Consider the following 16,362-nt stretch of genomic DNA (forward strand, 5'->3'; position numbering starts at 1 on the left):
GCAGGAAAACGAAAATAATGAGAAGTAGCAGAAATGAGAAGAGCGAGAAACTTAACATCAGGATTGACGGTCAAGAAATAGATGAAGTTAGGGAATTCTACTACCTAGGCAGCAAAATAACCAATGATGGACTGAGCAAGGGGGACATCAAAAGCAGACTAGCACTGGCAAAAAGGGAGTTCCTGGCCAAGAGAAGTCTACTAATATCAAACATAGGTCTTAATTTGCGGAAGGAATTTCTGAGAATGTATGTCTGGAGCACAGCATTGTACGGTAGTGAAACATGGACTGTGGGAAAACCGGAACAGAAGACAATCGAAGCATTTCAGATGCGGTGCTACAGGCGAATGTCGAAAATTAGGTGGACTGGTAAGGTAAGGAATGAGAAGGTTCTGCGCAGAATAGGAGAGGAAAAGGATATGTGGCAAACACTGACAAGGAGAAGGGACAGGATGACAGGACATCTGTTAAGATATCAGGGATGACTTCCAAGGTACTAGAGGGAGCTGTAGAGTGCAAAAACCTTGGTTTTGGTTTAAGGCTTCTGCAGATCTGTATTTTGTAGATCTTGCAGGAACATATCCAGTAAATAATTGAGGAAGTAGGCTGCAAGTGCTACTTTGAGATGAAGAGGTTAGCACAGGAAAGGAATTGGTGGCGGGCCGCATAAAAAAAAGGCGATTGAAAGGAGGAACCGTGTTACAATATTCCGCGGTGTTGAAACAATTTCGGAAGACCGGATTCAATATTTCGACCTTCCCTCTGTTGTCTTCTGTTTCGGAATACTGTTTCCTGCATTCCAACTGTTCCAATATGTAAGGAAATAACTGTATGAGAAATGTTTTGAACCCTTTGAAAAGTTTAAGGCTTCTGCAGATCTGTATTTTGTAGATCTTGCAGATGGCGTTTCAGGCGTGCAAGCCACCCACTGCAAAAGTGTTCAACAAAGGAACTGATCATAAAGGTAGATACGACGGAAATTAAGCGCATTTTTGACCTAACACAGTCTTTCACTGGTAGCTGGAGAACGTTTCACCTTACTTTTTTTCGTGTGTGATGGTACTACAGACTTTTTCGTGTCATGCAGTCACTAGCGAAATCTAATTATCTGTGTGGCATCTTGTTTCCTGATATAGATAATAGCTGTCTCTGTCCCTTGTTATGACATACAATTTAGAAACATTCATCGTCGACAGCGCCTGTGACGTGTTGCTATGTACTCTTATTTGCTACGCGACTGTTGTGGTGGTTACGTTTAGCTTATAAGCGACCCTGAGGGGTAATCCATTTTAACGGGGCAGTCATCAAATCCGTTTTACTGCCTCGTGTCTAGCGGAAGCCTCGTTAGCGCTGTGCGTTTCGTAACAGCGTAAACGGAGAAGGTGCATCTCTTTATATGAAACGTTAGTCACGTGCAGATGTTGGGGAAAAATATGGAAACATCGCGATAAATTCATTTGAATAAATAAATAACCGCAACAGCTGCCGTGAAAAGATTTATTGATCTCTTGTTGTTTCACTACTGGTTTCGTGAGTAAATCTTATCACGGCAGCTTGTGCTGTTACTTATTTACTCAAAAAGATTTTTACAGCTTTGGCTGCTCCAATCATCAATTGACCGCGAGAAATGCATGCTTGAATATAAATCCAAATGCTGGCCATGCCTGCAGGTTGCGCTGTTGCATTTGTCCACCCCCGCGCAACGTCTGCAATACTTTTCAAATGTCAATCGTCTTCAGAACAGTTTTCTGTGCAGTTGTGAGAGCGTTACGTCTGACCTAAGTGAATTCGAATGTGGGAAAATTGTTGGTGCTCTCGATGGGTGCTTCCATAACCAAGGTAGCCGATGCTTTCGGCGTTTCAAAAGGCACCGTATCGGAGACTTACACCGCGTGCAGGTCAAGTGGAAGTCACATCGCAGAGGAAAGTGTGTGTTGACTGATCGTGGCGGACAGTAGGAGAAGAGGATTGGGACGAAAAATAAGAGGGAGAAGGCTGCAAAAATCACTGCGTCTCCAGAAGCCGTGAACTGCAGGATGAGCTGTAATTTTAAAACTACTCATCAGTGATGCAAATGTCGGTAACAGAAAAACGTGGTTCTAAAGCCATAAAAACTGAATACGGAGCAATGAAAGAAAGTCATTTGGTCGGATGACTATTGTTTCACATTGCTTCCAACGTATAGCCGAATTTACTCCCAAGAGTGAAATATGGCGAGGGTTGGGTGACGATTTGGGCAGCCACATGGGGGTATTCCTTGGGCCTCATAAGTACTTTACAAGGTCGCATTACTGCCAAGGATTTTGTGACCATTTTGACTGGTCATGTTCACCCCATGGAACCGTGTTTGTTTCCCAATAGTGGTGCTGTGTTCCAAGACGACATGGGCCCTGTTCATACAGCCTGCATCGTTACCTGAGCACTAGGACGAATGGTAGATGATTTGTGGATGCTCTTAATTGAAGAAACTCATAAAAATGAAATATGTCCATAGTATATAATCAATTTGTTTAATATTTATATATACATAAATTTGCACAGTTGTTACCAGATTCTGTGCCTTGGAGCAAAGCTCCAGAGCCATTTGAACCAATTTTCAAATAAAATTTTCTTCTTCTTCCGCACATTTCTGAAGTAGTGATGCCTTGGGAAGTACTATTAGATTCGTTTTCTTCCTATTCCTTTATTATCTTCAATGAGTGACTGGAATAGCTAGCGGTTCTCTCAGCACTCTCAAGCACAGTTATAATGATATTTTAGCTTCCTCATTTGCCCATTCCACTAGTAATTTCATAGCACTGCATATTATCACACGTGCCTGATTACGAAGACTTTCCTGCACCTGCCATGCTGTGAAATAAAGACTTCGCAACGAGAACACTAGCAGCGTGCAGGCCGGCAGGCGACAATCGGCCTTGGCCGCTCTTTCAGGTCAATCGGGGTGAGACTGTTCAAGGCTCATGACGAGAATGCCTTTTTGCGCAGGTGGCACGTTATATTGCTAGAGCTCTGGTGCTACTCGATGAATCGATAGCTTTCAGTGCTGGCCTAGCTGCCGCTGTGTGCAGAACTCGCCGCGAGTGGGACACGTCGTCGGCCGGGTGTCGCTGTAGCTTGTGAGTGCAACATAGCCATCCAGTTATGGAAGCTCAGATGAGGAAGTCAACGTTGAAATTTTTGTTCCCGTTCGGGTATGACAGGCCGAAAGTTGATGAAATCGTCGATTGGTTGTTCGAAAAGATAGGTTTACAAGATGATAATGTTCACGGTTTCGAACGTGATTTCCATGGTAATGCAGACGTTGAAACATCTACCTGGATTATGACAAAAGCAGGTGGTTTGGCGAACTTTCTTTATTCCAGTGATGAATCTAGTTCAATTGCGATCAGCTACGCTGGTTTAGGGTAGCGATCTGTGCGCATATTGAACCTCGCATTTGAACTGAAGTTCGATGTCATCAAACATGCGTTAACGTCTTATGGAACGATTTTGCAGGTTACTGGTGAGAAATGGACTGGCAACAAAACATTTCAATGTTGACAATGGTATGCGAAATGTTAGAACTGATCTTCGTAAGCATATCCCGTACTATATTATGGTTCAGGGCTTCAAAGCCTTAGTTGTTTATGATGGCCAACCAAGGACCTGAGTAGTATGTGGATCCACGGACTATCTTAAGGCAGCCTGCCCCCGTGTCAGTTCTTTACGGAGGGTAGACCAGGCAGTCACCTACGCGGGAGATGTGCGACATCAACAAAAACTGTCGTATGCGGAGACCTAGTCAGCCCCATTACAGGCAACCAGTAATGGGCAGGGCCCTGATGTATAACGTCAGGGAGAAAATGATGCAAATAAGGATTCAACTGCACGTAGCGTATTGAAAAATGAACAGAGTTAAACGGTTACCCTGTCAAAATGTTCGAATCAGGCTCTCCAGGAGAGACTAATCCCCAGACCTTAGACGGTAGCAAGACACCTGGAAAAGGAATTACTACGCCTGTTACACAAACCGAGGTGCCATTACGTTGCAATCCCGGTGATGTTCCAGTGTTATCAGTAGGTAGTGACAAGCTAGTTGACGAGGACTCAGAATCAAACAACCTAACATTCAGTGTCAAGTGAGGACAATTAAAAAAAATCATTTAAAGAAACGAAACGGCCACCTAGAATACAAAGTTAGGAAGAGACACAGGAATTAGAAAGAAAAAGAATAAGCACAGGGGAAACTCTTAAGAAATCTCAGACAGGAGAAACGGCGATGGCTGATGCAATGGTGGTAATGGCTCCCGTTCGGAATGACGACGTTCGGATGGAGTTAGACAATCACATGAATACAACGTGTTAGCTAGCATCTTCTGGGTTTCTTCTGGTCCCGAGCACGCTTTGGTCGGAAGATACTGAGCAGCAGTAAACAGTTATGCGTAGCCTTACATGCTGGTTACAGTTAACGTCTCACGAATAAATTCGGCAGTAAAGTTACAATGCTTGAAAGATTATCTCTATGCTTTCTGTGCGATTTTAAGTGACTTTGTGTTTTCCTTCTGCAGCGGAGTGTGCATGTATTTAGAACTTCCTGACAGATTAAAACTGATATATAAAAATTTGTTCTGGACGAGGACTCGAATCCGGATATCCCGCTTATCGTTAGTCATCTCCTTAATCGCTTCGGTTATCCGTGCACGCTCCCTGGACCCAACCCAGACTTACATATGTCAGACAGTGTGACATACTAAACTGTCACCATGAAGCATGAGCGCAAAAAAAAAAAAAGTAGGGGGATGGAAGTTCTAAGAGTTACAGAGGTGTCAAACAGCTTCATTATTACCGTGCTGCGGACATTTATTATTGCATTAATCATCACATTAAGATTTTCTAAATTTTATGATTCTGGATATTAACGTAAATAATTTTACGATTCTTAAGCACAAAATATGCTTCCATGCGATCAGTAAATGGCGTCTTCAGAGCGAGTTTAAATGATTATTCCACCAACTTAGTGCTAACAGCAACTACTTGGTTCAAATGTAAGTTGTCCGCTTGACAACTACCGACAATGTTTCTTCATAATCTTGTTAGTATCTTACTGAAATACGAATATTAATCAACGACACGCCCAACTAACCAATCTTAATTGAACTTTACTTCCAATCCCTTTACTTAAGGTTTTGCTGAGACAGTGTAATAAATTGTCATTCTGGTGATTAGTTTTACTCTTTTCCCTACCGTTTTCGTTAAACCAAGGATTATTCTAAAAGAAAGAACTGATCGGTCGCGAAATGGGAACCACTATGAAAATCAAAAATTTTTTGTTTGGAGCAGTTAGCTACTACACTTTCTAGTTACTTCTCTGCACAGTCGCCGTTCCAACTTAGACATTTGTCGTAGCATTGTACCAACTTTTGAATACCCTCGTCATAGAAGGCAGCCGCGTTTGCTTTTTGCCACTTCTCTGTGCTGGTCTGCAGTTCAATGTCTGTAACAAAATTTTGTCGTCAGAACCAGCAGTTCATAAGAGCAGAGACGAATATCAGAGGGAGCCACATCTGGGCGGTATGGTGGGCGATCAAAATATTTCCTGTCGAAAACTCTGCAGGATGGTCTCCGATGTACCTGCAGTACGCTGCCGAAAATGTTTTTGGAGATGGAAATGCATGACAGTTACGTTATGTGGGCTGCGTGAAATCAGACGAAATCTCTTGGCCTGCACACATACTTGGCGGGAGAAGCTATTTTCGAGCCATCCTTACGAGCTTGTTGTGCACTCAGAACTGAACAGAGGGACGTGATGCGATAGATGGATGTGCGAGAGATACTGCCCAACACATTTGTGCAAAGGATCAACGGATTTTCATGGGGTTTTCCATTTCGCGCCCGAGCAGGCCTTACTTTCCGAATAGCCCTCGTACTTCTTAAGTGATGCCTTAGCGTTTTGTCAGATACCGGTAATTAAGGTTAGTCTGAATAAATCCAAACAGTTCACGTGTTCTAAATGCGCAGTGAGTGTTACCAACTCTTGTGTGTAAATTTTCTCTTACACCAGAAAAGACATTAAAACAATGTACGAGGGTCACTCCAAAAGAAATGCACACTATTTCCTTTTAAATCCAACTTTTATTCTACATCTTTGAAAGTTTTACAGCGTGTAGATACATCCTTTAGGAACAATATTTTCATTTCTCCACATAATTTCTGTCCCGCTCAACTGCTTTACACCATCTTGGAACCAGCACCTTTATACCTGCATGGTAAAATTCTGGACCAACCTGTTGGAGCCACTGTTTGGCAGCGTGCACAAGGGAGTCATCATCTTCAAATCTTGTTCCACGAAGAGAGTCTTTCAGTTTCCCAAAGATGCCTCTGTCAGCAGTGACCAATTCGTTAACTCTCTGCACATTGTCTGGAGTGTGTGCAGTACGAGGCCTGACGCTGCGAGGACAATCCTCAATATTGCCGTGCCTGCTTTCATCACGTAACCTGCTTGCGTACCGACTAACTGTACTGCGATCGACAGCAGCATCTCCATACACCTTTTTCAACCTCTTATGGATGTTTCCCACTATTTCGTTTTCACAGCACAGGAATTCTATGACCGCACGTTGCTTCTGACGAACGCAGCCATCTTGAAGACATGCCGTGACGGCGCCACTCAAGGGAACAGGTTGAACTAAGTTTGAAAACAATCGGGAAGGATGTATCTATACACTGTAAAACTAACACACATGCAGAATGAAAACTGTATTTTTACAAAAAATAGTGTGCTCTTCCTTTGGAGTGACCCTCATAATTAATGTCAGCAATGGCAGAAATTTCCCCTATTAATGCTTGTGTTTAGACTGGTGTACTCGGATGGTGAAACAAAGGATTAATGATGGAAGCTTTGAGTTGTATAGTCGGTTTTATATTTGTTTCTTACTTCTTACTGCACACCGAATTTTATAAAGTGGGAGCTTCGAAAAATTAAGTACGGTAATACTACTTTCTGTGATAAGGAAGGATTTCATATTTGAGATTTTACGTCCACTAGTTCGAGAAACCCGTAATACGGAAGAACATATGCGTTTGAATGGAAATTCAGAGAAGCGCTGTCGGTCTCTGGAGTCGCGTTCGCACTGCAGTATTCAGTACAAATAGCATAGCTCATTGGCAGCCGCAGAACTGCAGCAGCTGGGGCCGGCGCTCTAGATCACCTTCTGCTCGCTGGGGGCGATACGAAAGCAGTTCTGCGAAATATGGGGTCCCTGTGATCCACAAGTGTGCGCAACAGCGGACTCAAAACTCTGATACACGATAAGCGTACTTGAGCTCAATAGCGGCATGGAGCCGGGAACGTCGGCGCAGTGCGCTACATCACGTCTTCAGTTATTGTAAGGTCTACCAGCACTGCTAAACTATGGTTCCTTAAATCTGCAGTTTTCATTTGCTGTTACACTACTGGCCATTAAAATTGCTACACCACGAAGATAACGTGCTACAGACACGAAATTTAACCGACAGGAAGAAGATGCTGTGATATGCAAATGATTAGCTTTTCAGAGCATTCACACAAGGTTGGCGCCGGTTGCGACACCTACAACGTGCTGACATGAGGAAAGTTTCCAACCGATTTCTCATACACAAACAGCAGTTGACCGGCGTTGCCTGATGAAACGTTATTGTGATGCCTCGTGAAAGGAGGAGAAATGCGTGCCATCACGTTTCCGACTTTGATAAAGGTCGGATTGTAGCCTATCGCGATTGCGGTTTATCGTATCGCGACATTGCTGCTCGCATTTGTCGAGATCCAATGACTGTTAGCAGAATATGGAATCGGTGGGTTCAGTGGGTTAATACGGAACGCCGTGCTGGATCCCAACGGCCTCGAATCACTATCAGTCGAGATGACATGGCTGTAACGGATCGTGCAGCCACGTCTCGATCCCTGAGTCAACAGATGGGGCCGTTTGCAAGACAACAACCATCTGCACCAACAGTTCGACGACGTTTGCAGCAGCATGGACTATCAGCTCGGAGAACATGGCTGCGGTTACCCTTGACGCTGCATCACAGTCAGGAGCGCCTGCGATGGTGTACTCAACGACGAACCTGGATGCACGAATGGCAAAACGTCATTTTTTCGGATGAATCGAGGTTCTGTTAACAGCATCATGATGGTCGCATCCGTGTTTGGCGACATCGCGGTGAACGCACATTCGAAGCGTGTGTTCGTCATCGCCTTACTGGCGTATCACCCGGTGCGATGGTACGGGGAGCCATTGGTTACACGTCTCGGTCACCTCTTGTTCGCATTGACGGCACTTTGAACAGTGGACGTTACATCTGAGATGTATTACCACCCGTGGCTGCACCCTTCATTCGATCCCTGCGAAACCCTAAAGTTCAGCAGGATAATGCACGACCGCATGTTGCAGGTCCTGTACAGGCCTTTCTGGATACAGAAAATGTTCGACTCTTGCCCTGACCAGCACATTCTCCATATCTCTCACCAACTGAAAACGTCTGGTCAATCTTGGCCGAGCAGCTGGTTCGTCACAATCCGCCAGTCACTATCCGTGATGAATTGTGGTATCGTGTTAAAGCTGCATGTGCAGCTGTACCTGAACACGCCATCCAAGCTCTGTTTGACTCAATGCCCAGGCGTATCAAGGCCGTTATTACGGTACTAATTTCTCAGGATCTAGACACCCAAATTGCGTGAAAATGTAATCACATGTCAGTTCTAGTATAATATATTTGTCCAATGAATACCCGTTTATCATCTGCATTTCTTCTTGGTGTGGCAATTTTAATGGACAGTAGTGTATTTTTCAGAAACTCCTTCGGGTTCGACCGGGACAAGTACAACTAATATGGACGCCAACAAATATATTTCACACAAACTGATCAAAAGAAGAAAAACGGCAAGAAAAGTAAGTTGAGTGAAACTATATGGTTCCAGTGACCTTTTCAGGTCAACAGTTGATCAGGTGAGAGGGTGTACACTAGAGTAAACCGAATGTGCCTTAAGAAACTGAAAACCCGAGTTTTAGCGATCACTTTTTAACTTGTGTTGTAAGGTTACTGCAAATGAAGGTTATTGAATGGTGGACGTGTCTCTGTACAATACTTAACGTCATGTGCATCTTCACTGTCTGTCTAATGTTTTTTTAGTTAACTGTGTAGTTTGGCTGGCTCTGAGCACTATGGGACTTAACATCTGAGGTCATCAGTCCCCTAGAAGTTCGAACTACTTAAACCTAACTAACCTAAGGACATCACACACATCCATGCCCGAGGCAGGATTCGAACCTGCGACCGTAGCAGTCGTGCGGTTCGAGACTGAAGCGCTTAGAACCGCTTGGCCACCACGACCGGCGCACTGTGCAGTTTGTTTTCGATGAGTCCATTTTATTAATTACTAGCTGACAAACCCGGTATTGCCTGGGTATTCATTTTTCGTTAGAAACGAAAACAAAAAAATCAACTGTGTTTGTAATGAAGTATCGAAAAAATTGCATTGCTGTGTTTTCGCGAAAACACCTTTGAAATTGTAAAACAGTCCTACAAAGAAATGTGCGTAATGTACAAATGTACAGCTCAGTATTGAAATCAAGAAACATGTTCCCGAATAGTTTCTGTACACTGGGCGCAGCAGCTTCGAATGTGTACAACGCGATTTTGTGAAGGTTTCCTTGGCAACACCTCTTCGTAGCTCTGTTAACGGCTATCGTTTCCGTCTACAGCCGTTTGCGCTTCGCAGTTGTACGCTGTCAAAAGCGCTGCTAGGTGTCAGGGATTTCCTTAAGTTAACTCGACTGCAGGAGTGTCTCAGTAGTGAAGAATAAATGTATTAAAGCTTCATGCAAGATGCGGCATATTTTTACGTATCCCAGTGTTTATTTCTCCTGAATTATGTGTTGCACAATGATACATTTGTGTAGGTACATTCAGCGGCATATATGGATACTGTCTGCAAAATTTGTTGCGAATAAGTAATACATTTAAACGCAATTCATGATGCGCCAATTTTTCACGCATCTCATTATGACGTCATATTTCCTGAACTATGAAAGGCAGGCGATTCTTACCCCTACAATGATTTTGCCTAGCAGTAAGAGATATGTGTGCCAAGTTTGGTTAAGATCGGTTCAATGATTTAGGAGCAGATGGAGAACATACACACACGCACACACAAGCGCACGCGCACGCGTGGATACACACACACACACACACACACACACACACACACACACACACACACATACACATTTTTTTTTATAGATGTATCATATGGGAGACTATTTGCAGTGCTGTGTTAACATGGTGCTTGAAAAGCGCTCTACGTGAAATGAACTAATTGACACCATAAACTGTTATGATTATCCTCTCCAGGGCAAAGAATATCCTACGTCGCAGAAAGCTCAATTCGAACTGACTTTCAATAACTGGGAATCGGATTCCGATCTCTGACTTAAATGAACTGTATCTCTGGAATTCTTATTGCTGTCAAAATAGTCTGTCAGTAATCCTTTGTCACCGTAACCTCCCAGCCTGGAGTGATGATCTTGAGTAGTTAGCAGTGGAGCCACTGGGGAGTTCAAACGATTTGAGGACGCAGAATAGAATGATTCCAGGAGGCATGGCTAGACTTGATACTTCAGGTAGTCTCTGCAGGGCGGGCTCAAGTTTATTCCCATGAAAACAGTCCGGGAGGAAACCAACAGCGTAATCTTGGTAGCTTTCTTAATGAGTAGCCGTTGCACTGCCCGTAAATAAGAGCAGTTTTGTGGTTGGACTGCTGGGTACCTAGTATTAGCTGTTGTCATTTGTTCCTGTAAAATTAGACCACCTTCAGATGCAATACTAGCTTAAAGATAAATAAAAACATTAGTCATTTCCTCTCATCTGAGCTATTTATAATAATGCTTGAAATTAATACGAAAATGTTCAAGCTTACCTGAAATACGGTTGCTATCACTGGTGTCAACTGGTCCCCGTCGGTGCAACTAAAAAGAGACAAAAAGATCCCTGATTTCACATGCAGTGTGTGACAGACTTGGTGTTATTATTACGATAGAATGGTCACAGCAAATAGTGTACGTAGAGATGTGTGCTAGTGCGTTACTGGCACAGTTTTTACAAAAACAAAAATTAAATAAAATGTGCAAAAATACAACACTAAATATAGTACGGCAGGATTACAAAACAGGATAAACGATAACCGAATGCTTCATTAGGTCATATTAAATAAAACGATTCTAACATCACATAGTAAAAGATAAAATTCAAAGCTATATTAAATATAAAAGCTTGTGACATAATTATTGTTATGTTATATAAAACATGCTATAAAACGTAACCTACGCCATTTTGTTCATTAAATTATAAAGGTGACATCGGACCCTCCATGAAGCTGCTCATGAAGTGATGCTGTTGTATACAGAAGAAGGCGCTACGCTAAAAATTGTAGCGAAATGTAGGAAGACCTCTAGCTGACCCTCAACAGAAACGAATGTAACATATTGCGCAAGAGACGATGAAGACTCTTTATTCTTTGATTGCAAAACTGCTGAACGAACATTGAAGATAATCACATCCTTCAAATATCTGAGAGTATGTGTACTGCGCAATTTAAAGTGGAGCTACCACATGAGACTGGTCGTAGGAAAGGCAGAAGCAAGACTGATATTAGTTGGAAGAATCCAGAATAAGTAAGGTACGAAGGAGATACACAACCCTCTTTCGACTGATAACTGATAGTTTCTTTTCAGTCTGGGATCCTTACCTGATTCGGTTGTTAGAGAAACCAGCACAGAGTTAAAGAATCAACGCGTTTCGTCATGGGTTCGTTTAGCAAGCGCGAAGGCGTCACGGAGTTATGTCATGGAACTCCTGTGGCAGACACTGCAAGAGAGGCGTTGTGTTGACGCAGAGGTTACAACACTGCGATAGCGTCCTTTCGTAGAAGAGTAAACCGACACTGCTTCCTCGTACATGTTATTGTAATCTTCAGTCCAAAGGCAGGTCTGATGCAGCCACTCACGCTAATCTATCCTGTGTGCACCACTTCATCTCCCCCCCCCCCCCCCCATGCGGGGTTAGAATAGGCAAAAGGTATTCGTGCCTGTAGTAAGAGGCGACTAAAAGGAGTCTCACACATTTCGGCCTTTATCTGATGGGCCCCTGTAGGGGTTGACCTCCATTTTTCAAAATTTTCCCGAAGAGCGAGCCAATTGGGGAGAGCGCCTTACATGGTGCATCGTGTCCATCATGCACTGAGACCTCTCGCGTCCTTCGTCGACGTGGATCTGCACTTCCGCTCATTCTCCAGCTGTTGGGAGAAATCACCCTCCTGGGTGCGTTTTCCTCCATCCTCTATGCAGTATCGCTTTCTGCGCTGTCGATGATAACAGACTTCTTAACTCGTTTCTGCCTGACACCCAGCACGATAGCCAGTCCGTTGTGGTGGGGCCACCGTGTACCCTGTTGGTTGTAGCCCTCTGACGACACAGGGATCACTCTGCTGATGCCTGCGCCGAACTCCTCACGTATGCCAAAGAGTGGATGCCTGTCACCCAGGGGCACCGCGACACCCGGAAATGGCCGTCCTGCCAGGTGGCCATTGCTGCAGCTGTGTGTCGCCCGTGGGGAGGGCTCCTGGTTGGAGTGGGTGGCATCAGGGCGGATGACACGCCATGAACCGTAGTACGTGGTCAAACACCAGCAGTCTCTAAGCGGTCAAGGTCTAACTTCAATGTTAAGAAATACGACTCCAAATCGTCCCCCGCCCCCCTCCCTCCCTGGCCACACGATGGGAGGAACGCCAGGCTACGGATGTCAGTGAAGCTTATTCATCCCAGTACCTCATATGTACGAGAGTTGACGGGGAATCCTTCTTGTCAATGAAACCTCAGTTTTTTGGTGGAGTTTGGGGAGGTGGAGGGCTTGTTGAAAATGCGGGCGGGTTCGGTCTTGATCAAAACAGTATCCTCTGCCCATTCACGGGCGCTACTCGCCTGTGACAATCTGGGGGATGTTTCTGCTTCCATCACGTCCCATAAGAGCTTAAATATGGGCCAGGGTATCATATTTCACAGGAACCGTCTTTTGCGGTTTGACGATGAGCTGCGTGCCAGTTTAGAGTGGCGAGGTGTTCATTTCGTCCGGCGCGTCCACTGGGGTCTGAGGGATAATCAGGTTCCCACAAGTGCCTTCATATTGGCCCTCGAGGGTAACACATTACCCAAGAAGGTCAAGGTGATGGTCTACCACTGTGACGTAAAGCCATATATCCCTCAAGGCTTACAATTGTGGTTCGCGTCCGGTCCCTTCTGCCTGAACTGAGGTCCTTCCCGTTACCACCTCTCCTCGAGGTCCTTTCACGTACACCTCCATGGTGTACGCCAAGGCCGCAGATTCTTCTGCACCTCTCGCATGGCTCTAAGGACTCACTTAACCCTGCGGCTCTCCGCTATCACTTCCTCTCGATTCTCGACATGTACCAGGGCCATGAAGTAGTTTACAGCGACGGCTCAATGGCTGATGGTCACGTAGGCTTTGCATATGTTCACGGAGAACATATTGAGCAGAACTCCTTGCCAGATGGCTGCAGTGTTTTCACTGCAGAGCTGGCGGCCATATCTCGTGCTCTTGAGCACATCCGCTCTTGCCATGGCGATTCATTTCTTCTGTGTACTGACTCCTTGAGCAGCCTATAAGCTATCGACCAGTGCTACCCTCGCCATCCTTCGGTAGCGTCCATTCAGGAGTCCATCTATGCTCTGGAACGGTCCTGTCGTTCAGTGGTGTTTGTGTGGACCCCAGGCAACGAACTCGTCGACAGGCTGGCCAAACAGGCTACGAGGAAATCGCTTCTGGAGATGGGAATCTCCGAAACTGACCTGCGTCCTGTCTTACGCCGCAGGGTTTTTCAGCTTTAGGAGACGAAATGGCATGACAGTACGCACAACGGACTGTGTGTCATTAAGGAGACTACGAATGTGTGGAGGTTTTCCAGGAGGTCCTCTCTCAGGGAATCAGTTGTCCTCTACCGCGAGGACCCACCTCAGTGTCGCTGTGGCTCACAAATGATGGTCGTCGACCTGTTGCTGGACTGCCCACTTTTAGCCGCTCTGTGGCGGACTTTTAACTTTCCCAGCACCCTACCTTCTGTGTTGGGCGACAATGCCTCAACAGCAGCTTAGTTTTACGTTTTATTCGTGAGGGCTGCTTTTATCATTTGATATAAGTTTTAGCGCATGTCCTTTGTCAAATGGTTCAAATGGCTCTGAGCACTATGGGACTCAACTGCTGAGGTCATAAGTCCCCTAGAACTTAGAACTAATTAAACCTAACTAATCTAAGGACAACACACACATCCATGCCCGAGGCAGGATTCGAACCTGCGACCGTAGCGGTCGCGCGGTTCCAGACTGTAGCGCCAGAACCGCTCGGCCACCAGCGGCCGGCTGTCCTTTGTCCCTCTGTGTCCTCCACCCTAGTGCTTTTAGGGTGTAGGTTTTAATGTGTTGCAGAGTGGCTGGCTTCTCCTAGTTCTTCTCATGGTCAGCCAGCCACGGTAATCTGCTCTCTTGTTTTGATCTCTTCTACATGTTTCTTGCGTCTCTCTGTGGTTTTCTTGTCGGATTTCGTCCATTTTAATGTTTGTTGCCCTTGTGTCATTCTTGTGATTTTCTCCTTTCTTGCAGCTGTGTTTTTTATGTCTCGATTATTTTACTCCCACCCTTGTGGAATTACTTTAATCGGAACGAGGGACTGATGAACTAGCAGTTTGGTACCTCCCCCCTCCCCTTCCCCCTCTTTTAAACCAATCAACCAACTTCATCTCCGAATAACTATTCTACTTACACCCATTTTAACTATTTACTGTATTCATCGTTTCTTCTCCCTCTACGATTTTTATCCACCATAATTCCCTCCAATACTAAAACGACAGTTCCTTGTTGCGTCAGAATTTTCCTACCAGCCAATCCTTCCCTTTAGTAAAGTTTTGCCACACATTTCTATTTTCCCCAGTTCAATTCAGTACCTTCTCATAAATTATTCAGTCTACTCACATCATCTTCAGCATTAATCTGTAGCACAACGATTCAAAAGCTTCTGTTCTCTTCTTTTCTGACATGCTTATCGCCCACGTTTCACTTTCATACAAGGCTACACTCCAGTCAAATATATTCAGAAAAGACATTTTAACATTTGAATTCATATTCCATATTAACAATTTCCTCTTTTCAGAAATGCTCTTCTTGTTATAACTAATCGACTACATTCCATTACTATTGTTTTACTTTCGTCTGTGTTCATCTTATAACCTCTTTTCAAGGCAGTACCATTTCGTTGAACTGCTCTTGTAATTCCTGTCTCGTCTCTGATAGAATTATAATGTCATCGCCAAACCTCCATCATTTTATTAATTGTCCCTGACCTGTAATTCCTTCCGCAAATTTTTCTTTAGTTTCCTTTATTCCTTACTCAACATACAGATTGAATAACGTTGGGGATAAAATATAACCCTCTCTCAATCCCTTCTCACCCACTACTTGTCTTTCATGTCCTTCGACTCTTAAAACTATAGTTTGGTTTCTGTACAAACTGTATATGATCTTTCGCTTCTTATATTTTATCCCGCACCTTCAGAGTTTCACTGTATTCGAGTCAACACCGTCAAAAGTTTTCTCTAAGTTTCCCTTCGTTGTAAACGGAAGTTTGTCTTTCTTTGACCTACCTCGTTAGATAAGTCGAAGGGCGGGTATTGCCTCGCGTGGTCCTACATTTCTCTAGAACCTCGTCCGTAAGGACAGTGAAAGTGAAATTAGAAAGATTCGAGCTGATGTCAAGGCTTACCAACTGTTGATCGATAACTGTGGACTGTTGCAGACATACAGACTCTCAGTGGAGACTGATACACCGGCTGCTTGGTTTCGGTCTCTACCGAGCAAGGTGGAGCAATGGTCAGCGCTTACAAGCGGACTGTACGAACTTCCCTTGACCGATTTGATTCATGTTGACAGGATGTTTAGGGCGCGATTATAACATCTGTAGACAGGAAGATGCAAGTTGCAACCATTTTCGAGAAAATCGGGTTTGAAAATTTTGGGCTTGCTTGTACACTTTGTTCGGTCGCTAGTGTTCAAGGAATCCGCATACGAGCGAGGAAGCGCTTAGTTTGATAACCATCAGGCCCTGGATCAAATCCCGCTGTTGGTGCTACTTGTTTTTTCATTCGTACGCAATTATAACAACAGGTTCAAATGGTTCAAATGGCTCTGAGCACTATGGGACTTAACAGCTGTGGTCATCAGTCCCCTAGAACTTAGAACTACTTAAACCTAACTAACCTAAGGACATCACACACATCCATGCCCG

This window comes from Schistocerca piceifrons, chromosome 1, assembly GCF_021461385.2.
Source record: "Schistocerca piceifrons isolate TAMUIC-IGC-003096 chromosome 1, iqSchPice1.1, whole genome shotgun sequence".
Taxonomy (NCBI): Eukaryota; Metazoa; Arthropoda; class Insecta; order Orthoptera; family Acrididae; genus Schistocerca; species Schistocerca piceifrons.